The sequence below is a fragment of the Cryptomeria japonica genome, unplaced genomic scaffold (assembly GCF_030272615.1).
Source record: "Cryptomeria japonica unplaced genomic scaffold, Sugi_1.0 HiC_scaffold_20, whole genome shotgun sequence".
In the NCBI taxonomy this organism is placed as follows: domain Eukaryota; kingdom Viridiplantae; phylum Streptophyta; class Pinopsida; order Cupressales; family Cupressaceae; genus Cryptomeria; species Cryptomeria japonica.
Genome location: NW_026728842.1, coordinates 1,670,001 through 1,679,576, shown reverse-complemented (window position 1 = coordinate 1,679,576; position 9,576 = coordinate 1,670,001).

The following is a 9,576-nucleotide window of genomic DNA, read 5'->3' as shown; positions in this document are numbered from 1 at the left end:
CTGCTGCAGACTACACGTATGAGAATCGGACAAATAGCTTTATATAGGGGAGGTGTTGCGTTTGATGGGTCGACTCCCCTGGTTGTGTGCACTGCACCAACTTCAAAGACCCTGTCTTGTTTAAGAAGTCAAAAGTTGGGGTGGATGTCCTAATCATTGCTGCAGTCTACGCATGTATGAGAATCAGACAAATAGCTTATATAGGGGAGGTGTTGCATTCGGTGGGTTGACTCCCCTGGTTGTGCGCACTGCGCCAACCTCAAAGACCTTGTTTTCGTTTAGAAGCCGAAAGTTGGGGTCGATGTCCTAATTGCTCTTGCAGGCTACGCATGTATGAGAATCAGACAAATAGCTTATATAGGGGAGGTGTTGGGTTTGATGGGTCGACTCCCCTGGTTGTGCGCATTGCGCCAACCTCAAAGACCCTGCATTGCGGATGAAGTCGAAAGTCAGAGTTTGGTGTGCTACAAGGTGTGGTCGAAGGTGCTCACCTAGGTGTGCACCTTTGGAGCGCAGGAAAAGTGCCCTCCAAAAGTGCGCACCTTTGGAGTGCACAAAAGTGCCCTCCAAAAGTGCGCACCTTTGGAGCGCAGAAAAGTGCCCTCCAAAAAGTGCCCTCCAAAAGTGCGCACCTTTGGAGCGCAGAAAAGTGCCCTCCAAAAAGTGCCCTCCAAAAGTGCGCACCTTTGGAGCGCAGAAAAGTGCCCTCCAAAAAGTGCCCTCCAAAAGTGCGCACCTTTGGAGCGCAGAAAAGTGCCCTCCAAAAAGTGCCCTCCAAAAGTGCGCACCTTTGGAGCGCAGAAAAGTGCCCTCCAAAAAGTGCCCTCCAAAAGTGCGCACCTTTGGAGCGCAGAAAAGTGCCCTCCAAAAAGTGCCCTCCAAAAGTGCGCACCTTTGGAGCGCAGAAAAGTGCCCTCCAAAAAGTGCCCTCCAAAAGTGCGCACTTTTGGTGCGCACCAAAAGTGCGCACTTTTGGTGCGCACCAAGGCGCTGGTTCGGTCGTTGCAGGCGAGTTCGGAAGTTGGGGTCGATGTCCTGAGCGGAGGTGCAAACTACACAGGTGTCGGAATCGGACAAATAGCTTATATAGGGGAGGTGTATGCTTCGATGGGTCGACTCCCCAGGTTGAGCGCACCGCGCCAACCTCAAAGACCCTACGGTATGGATGAAGTCGGAAGTTGGGTCCGATGACCGATTCGATTAGTAGGTATGCTCATGAGGTCGGAATTTGGGTCCGATGACCTGCCATGTGTAGGAAGGCGAATGTTGGCACTGTGCGTTGCAAGGTGCACACCAAGGCGCTGGTGCGGTCTTTTTAGTCGAGTTCGGAAGTTGGGGTCGATGTCCTGATCGGAGGTGCAAGCTACACAGGTGTGGGAATCGGACAAATAGCTTATATAGGGGAGGTGTATGCTTCGTTGGGTCGACTCCCCGGGTTGAGCGCACCGCGCCAACCTCAAAGACCCTACGGTATGGATGAAGTCGGAAGTTGGGTCCGATGACCGATTCGATATGTAGGCATACTCGCGAGGTCGGAATTTGGGTCCGATGACCTGCCATGTTGAGGAAGGCGAATGTTGGCACTGTGCGTTGCAAGGTGCGCACCAAGGCGCTGGTTCGGTCGTTGCAGGCGAGTTCGGAAGTTGGGGTCGATGTCCTGATCGGAGGTGCAAACTACACAGGTGTGGGAATCGGACAAATAGCTTATATAGGGGAGGTGTATGCTTCGTTGGGTCGACTCCCCGGGTTGAGCGCACCGCGCCAACCTCAAAGACCCTACGGTATGGATGAAGTCGGAAGTTGGGTCCGATGACCGATTCGATATGTAGGCATACTCGCGAGGTCGGAATTTGGGTCCGATGACCTGCCATGTGCAGGAAGGCGAATGTTGGGACTGTGCGTCGCAAGGTGCGCACCAAGGCGCTGGTGCCGTCGTTGCAGTCGAGTTCGGAAGTTGGGGTCGATGTCCTGGTCAGAGGTGCAAACTACACAGGTGTGGGAATCGGACAAATAGCTTATATAGGGGAGGTGTATGCTTCGATGGGTCGACTCCCCGGGTTGAGCGCACCGCGCCAACCTCAGAGACCCTACAGTATGGATGAAGTCGGAAGTTGGGTCCGATGACCGATTCGATACGTATGCATATTCGCGAGGTCTGAATTTGTGTCCGATGACCTGCCATGCGCAGGAAGGCGGAATTTGGGTCCGATGACCGAGTTGATGGCGTGCCATGCGCAGAAAGGCGGAATTTGGGTCCGATGACCGAGTTGATGTTGATGGCCCGCCATGCATAGGAAGGCGGAATTTGGGTCCGATGACCGATTTGAAGGCGTGCCATACGCAGAAAGGCGGAGTTTGGGTCCGATGACCGAGTTGATATTGATGGCCCGCCATGCGCAGGAAGGCAGAATTTGGGTCCGATGACCTGACATACGCATGGAGTCCGACTCGGGGGCCGATGTTCGATTCGATGACTTGCATTGTGGGTAAAGTCGGAAGTTGTGGTCTTTGACCCGATTCGATGACCAGACTTCGGCTGCTTGAGAATCGGACAAATAACTTATATAGGGGAGGTAGTGTTCTCGAGCATCCTCCCCCCGTGCCCGTTTATGTCGATTGATGCTGGTGCTCTACTGGTTGGAGAGCTCGGATGCAAAAATCTTGCACCAGGATTTATCGATTGTGATGGACACGGCAAGTCTCCTGATTGCTATGCAGGAGCTCATCGTGAATCTCTATGCGGCCTTGGTATGGACTCGACCTGCGGAATGGTTCGGCAATGGTAGTCGCTCCAACACGTCCTTGCAGTGGCCACAGAGGTGATTCAACTAGAGCTCCAGTCTAGCTTTTGGGTTGCTTGGCGGACTGGTATAGCCGCGATCGAGTTCCGGCCATGAACGTTTTAGATAGCTCTTGGGCTTTCTGGGACGGAAGTCGGAAGTTTGGGCTGTTGTCCGATTTGATGACCATTCTTCGGATGTGTGAGAATCGGACAAATAACTTATATAGGGGACTGTGTTGTCTCACGCAGCCCCCTCCGTGCCCCTCTATCTCGACCGATGTTGGTGCTTGAAAGGGTTGGGATCGCTCGGATTTATAAACGTGCACCACCATTTGTCGAGTGTGAGGGACGCGGCAGGTCTCCTAAATGCTATGCGGGCGCTCTCTGAGAATCTCTATCCGGCCTCGACACAAACTAGTCTTGCTGAATGGTTTGGCACTGGTAGTCGATCTAACACGTCGTTGTTGTGGCCGCCTAGGCGATTCGATTCGAGCCCCCGTCTAGCTTTTGGGTTGCTTGGCGGATTTTGCCCTATCCGCAAGTGAGCTCGGTCCCTAAACGTTCGAGAAACCTGATTGCTATGTGCCGACTCTCTTTCTTGCGAGCCTCCATCTATCTTTTGGGTCTCTACGGAACGGAAGTCGGAATCTGGGACCGTTGTTTGATTCGACGAGGCAGACTACGGTTGTGCGAGAATCGGACAAATAACTTATATAGGGGAGGTGTTGACTGGAGCATTCTCCCCCGTGCCCCTCTAACTCGACCAATGCTGGCGCTCGAACGGTGGTAGCGCTCGGATTTTCATTGAGCGCCAGCATTGGTCGATTTAGAGGGGCATGCGAGATTCCCGAATGCTATGCGAGGGCTCTAACGGAAATGTCTATTGGTTTCGGTATGGATGCAATTGTGAGTGGTTCGGCAAAGGTAGTCGTTCCGATGCGTCCATGTCGTGGCCAAATCGATAATTCGATTTGAGCCCTCGTATAGCATTTGGGTCTCTCGATGTGATTCCGCATTCCAGTCCCTTTGGGCACTGCTTGAGCCGCATCCCAGGGGGTTCCCTTCCCAATAATCTGCCTCGCAACCCGATTGCTATGCGGTGAGGCTCCTCGGCCGCCTCGGAACTATCTGTGTATCAGACGCATCGCGGGATAAGGGGTTGGCAACGGTAGTCGCCCCAAGCGCGTCCGATGCTTGGACCATTCCGAGGCGGCCCTGAAGCCTCTTCCGTCTAGCCGTTGGGTCCTTCTCGCCGCATCCCTCGCCTCGCACCCCGATTGCTATGCGGTGAGGCTCCTCGGCCGCCTTGGAACTATCTGTGTATCGGACGCGTCGCGGGATAAGGGGTTGTCACTGGTAGTCGCCCCAAGCGCGTCCGATGCTTGGACCATTCCGAGGCGGCCCTGAAGCCTCTTCCGTCTAGCCGTTGGGTCCTTCTCGCCGCATCCCTCGCCTCGCACCCCGATTGCTATGCGGTGAGGCTCCTCGGCCGCCTTGGAACTATCTGTGTATCGGACGCGTCGCGGGATAAGGGGTTGTCACTGGTAGTCGCCCCAAGCGCGTCCGATGCTTGGACCATTCCGAGGCGGCCCTGAAGCCTCTTCCGTCTAGCCGTTGGGTCCTTCTCGCCGCATCCCTCGCCTCGCACCCCGATTGCTATGCGGTGAGGCTCCTCGGCCGCCTTGGAACTATCTGTGTATCAGACGCGTCGCGGGATAAGGGGTTGTCACTGGTAGTCGCCCCAAGCGCGTCCGATGCTTGGACCATTCCGAGGCGGCCCTGAAGCCTCTTCCGTCTAGCCGTTGGGTCCTTCTCGCCGCATCCCTCGCCTCGCACCCCGATTGCTATGCGGTGAGGCTCCTCGGCCGCCTTGGAACTATCTGTGTATCGGACGCGTCGCGGGATAAGGGGTTGTCACTGGTAGTCGCCCCAAGCGCGTCCGATGCTTGGACCATTCCGAGGCGGCCCTGAAGCCTCTTCCGTCTAGCCGTTGGGTCCTTCTCGCCGCATCCCTCGCCTCGCACCCCGATTGCTATGCGGTGAGGCTCCTCGGCCGCCTTGGAACTATCTGTGTATCGGACGCGTCGCGGGATAAGGGGTTGTCACTGGTAGTCGCCCCAAGCGCGTCCGATGCTTGGACCATTCCGAGGCGGACCTGAAGCCTCTTCCCTCTAGCCGTTGGGGCTTTCTCGCCGCATCCCTCGCCTCGCACCCCGATTGCTATGCTGTGAGGCTCCTCGGCCGCCTCGGAACTATCTGTGTATCGGACGCATCGCGGGATAAGGGGTTGGCAGTGGTAGTCGCCCCAAGCGCGTCCGATGCTTGGACCATTCCGAGGCGGCCCTGAAGCCTCTTTCGTCAGCCGTTGGGGCCATCTCGCCGCATCCCCCACCTCGCACCACGATTGCTATGCTGTGAGGCTCCTCGGCCGCCTCGGAACTATCTGTGTATCGGACGCATCGCGGGATAAGGGGTTGGCAGTGGTAGTCGCCCCAAGCGCGTCCGATGCTTGGACTATTCCGAGGCGGCCCTGCAGCCTCTTCCGTGTAGCCTTTGGGGCCATCTCGCCGCATCCCTCGCCTCGCACCCCGATTGCTATGCGGTGAGGCTCATCGGCCGCCTGGGAACTATCTTCGTATCGGACGCATCGCGGGATAAGGGGTTGTCACTGGTAGTCGCCCCAAGCGCGTCCGATGCTTGGACTATTCCGAGGCGGCCCTGCAGCCTCTTCCGTCTAGCCGTTGGGGCCATCTCGCCGCATCCCCCACCTCCTCGGCTGCCTCGGAACTATCTGTGTATCGGACGCATCGCGGGATAAGGGGTTGGCAGTGGTAGTCGCCCCAAGCGCGTCCGATGCTTGGACTATTCCGAGGCGGCCCTGCAGCCTCTTCCGTCTAGCCTTTGGGGCCATCTCGCCGCATCCCTCACCTCGCACCCCGATTGCTATGCAGTGAGGCTCCTCGGCCGCCTGGGAACTATCTTCGTATCGGACGCATCGCGGGATAAGGGGTTGTCACTGGTAGTCGCCCCAAGGACGTCCGATGCTTGGACTATTCCGAGGCGGCCCTGCAGCCTCTTCCGTCTAGCCGTTGGGGCCATCTCGCCGCATCCCCCACCTCCTCGGCTGCCTCGGAACTATCTTCGTATCGGACGCATCGCGGGATAAGGGGTTGGCAGTGGTAGTCACCCCAAGCGCGTCCGATGCTTGGACTATTCCGAGGCGGCCCTGCAGCCTCTTCCGTCTAGCCTTTGGGGCCATCTCGCCGCATCCCTCGCCTCGCACCCCGATTGCTATGCGGTGAGGCTCCTCGGCCGCCTGGGAACTATCTTCGTATCGGACGCATCGCGGGATAAGGGGTTGTCACTGGTAGTCGCCCCAAGCGCGTCCGATGCTTGGACTATTCCGAGGCGGCCCTGCAGCCTCTTTCGTCTAACCGTTGGGGCCATCTCGCCGCATCCCCCACCTCGCACCCCGATTGCTATGCGGTGAGGCTCCTCGGCCGCCTTGGAACTATCTTCGTATCGGACGCATCGCGGGATAAGGGGTTGTCACTGGTAGTCGCCCCAAGCTGCGTCCGATGCTTGGACTATTCCGAGGCGGCCCTGTGGCCTCTTCCGTCTAGCCGTTGGGGCCATCTCGCCGCATCCCCCACCTCGCACCCCGATTGCTATGCGGTGAGGCTCCTCGGCCGCCTTGGAACTATCTTCGTATCGGACGCATCGCGAGATAAGGGGTTGTCACTGGTAGTCGCCCCAAGCACGTCCGATGCTTGGACTATTCCGAGGCGGCCCTGCAGCCTCTTCCGTCTAGCCGTTGGGGCCATCTCGCCGCATCCCCCACCTCGCACCCCGATTGCTATGCGGTGAGGCTCCTCGGCCGCCTTGGAACTATCTTCGTATCGGACGCATCGCGGGATAAGGGGTTGTCACTGGTAGTCGCCCCAAGCGCGTCCGATGCTTGGACTATTCCGAGGCGGCCCTGCAGCCTCTTCCGTCTAGCCGTTGGGGCCATCTCGCCGCATCCCCCACCTCGCACCCCGATTGCTATGCGGTGAGGCTCCTCGGCCGCCTTGGAACTATCTTCGTATCGGACGCATCGCGGGATAAGGGGTTGTCACTGGTAGTCGCCCCAAGCGCGTCCGATGCTTGGACTATTCCGAGGCGGCCCTGTGGCCTCCTCCGTCTAGCCGTTGGGGCCATCTCGCCGCATCCCCCCCCTTGCACCCGGATTGCTATGCGGTGAGGCTCCGATGCTTGGACTATTTCGAGGCGGCCCTGTGGCCTCTTCCGTCTAGCCGTTGGGGCCATCTCGCCGCATCCCCCCCCTTGCACCCGGATTGCTATGCGGTGAGGCTCCTGGGCCACCTTGGAACTATCTTCGTATCGGACGCATCGCGGGATAAGGGGTTGTCACTGGTAGTCGCCCCAAGCGCGTCCGATGCTTGGACTATTCCGAGGCGGCCCTGCAGCCTCTTTCGTCTAGCCGTTTGGGCCATCTCGCCGCATCCCCCACCTCGCACCCCGATTGCTATGCGGTGAGGCTCCTCGACCGCCTTGGAACTATCTTCGTATCGGACGCATCGCAGGATAAGGGGTTGTCACTGGTAGTCGCCCCAAGCGCGTCCGATGCTTGGACTATTCCGAGGCGGCCCTGCAGCCTCTTCCGTCTAGCCGTTGGGGCCATCTCGCCGCATCCCCCACCTCGCACCCCGATTGCTATGCGGTGATGCTCCTCGGCCGCTTTGGAACCATCTTCGAATCGGACGCATCGCGGGATAAGGGGTTGTCACTGGTAGTCGCCCCAAGCGCGTCCGATGCTTGGACCATTCCGAGGCGGCCCTGAAGCCTCTTCCGTCTAGCCGTTGGGGCCATCCGTCGCCTCGCACCCCCGATTGCTATGCGGTGAGGCTCCTCGGCCGCCTTGGAACCGTCTTCGTATCGGACGCATCGCGGGATAAGGGGTTGTCACTGGTAGTCGCCCCAAGCGCGTCCGATGCTCGGACCATTCCGAGGCGGCCCTGAAGCCTCTTCCGTCTAGCCATTGGGGCCATCTCGCCGCATCCGTCGCCTCGCACCCCCGATTGCTATGCGGTGAGGCTCCTCGGCCGCCTTGCAACCTTCTGTGTATCGGACGCATCGCGGGATAAGGGGTTGGCACTGGTAGTCGCCCCAAGCGCGTCCGATGCTTGGACCATACCGAGGTGGCCCTGAAGCCTCTTCCGTGTAGCCGTTGGGGCCTTCCCGCCCCATCCCTCGCCTCGCACCCCGATTGATATGCGGTGAGGCTCCTCGGCCGCGTTGGAACTATCTGTGTATCGGACGCATCGCGGGATAAGGGGTTGGCACTGGTAGTCGTCCCAATCGCGTCCGATGCTTGGACCATTCCGAGGCGGCCCTGCAGCCTCTTCCTAGTCGTCGGGGCCTTCCCGGCGCATCCTTCGCCTCGCATCCCGATTCCTATGCGGTGAGTCTTCTCGGCCGCCGCGGAACTATACCTGTTATCGCTACTGCATCCTTCGGCTGGTAACCTCCTCTGCCGCCTTGGAACGTTCTCTTTGTCGGACGCGTCGCGGGATAAGGGGTTGGCACTGGTAGTCGCCCCAAGCGCGCCTGATGCATAGACCGCTCCGAGTCGACCTTGCTTTCAGCCTCTCACATGCATAGACCTCTCTGAGTCGACCCTGCAGCCTCTCACGTTTAGCCTATGGAATCTCGCCTCACAACATGATTGCTATCCTTGATGCATCCCTTGCCTCGAGCCCTGATTGCTTTCTTGGCTGCATCCCTCCTCTCCTCACAGCCCAGTTGTCATCACTGCTTCATCCGTCGCTTCATGCATCTGGCTGCTGGGCCCTTCCCACCGCACACCTCGATTGCTATCTCTGCTGCATCACACACCCCGATTGCTATCTCTGCTACATCCCTCGGCTCTCACTTCTGCATCCTTCGCCTCACACCTCGATTGCTATCAATGCTGCATCTGTAAGCTCACACCCCGATTGCTATGCGGGGAGGCTCCTTGGCCGCCTTGGAAATTTCTCTGTGTCGGACGCACCGCGGGATAAGGGGTTGGCACTGGTAGTCGCCCCAAGTGCGCCCGACTCTTAGACCGCTTCGAGGTGACCTCGTAGCCTCTTTCGTCCAGGCTTCCTGCCTTCAACGCCCTTTTTACACCTCGATTGCTATGCGCGGGCTCCTTGGCGTCTATCACCTCTCTGCGAAGAGTGGCACGATGATTGTTGGGGTAAATCGTAGCAGTCCGATCTCTGGCCTTGGGCCATTGTGAGGGCTGATCGATTTCCTGTGCGCATCTCGTGTTCGCCCAGTAACAGACTCGACGACTTGTAATCGGTCTTGTTCCCGATTGTTCCTGGAGGTAGTCTTCGGAACTCTTGGATTTGACCTGTCACTCGAACTGTCCTCTTCCGAGGATGCTTGTGTGTGTGCGCTTGTGCCATTTCCTTGGCGGTATTAACGAGATATTAAAGAGCGGAGTGAGCGCCTCGCCCAGCTATGTTTGGGGCTCTCACTCCCTTACCCGGTGTGCGACCGCTTTGCACGTAGGTTGCGGAGCATCGCGACTCTTTCGATGTTTGGCGGTTGTCTTCCGGTGATGCGTTGGTCCCGAAGTGCACGTTACTAGCATTTCTGCCATTGTTCTCGATCTTTGGCACGTTCCTTCGTTGCAATTGGATATATATCTCCGTTTATACGCGCAGGCTTCTCCCGCCTATTCAGCGCTGTCCCACTCTCAGCACTCTCGTGGTCTCCTTGGCTTCTCTCTCCCGTGAGCG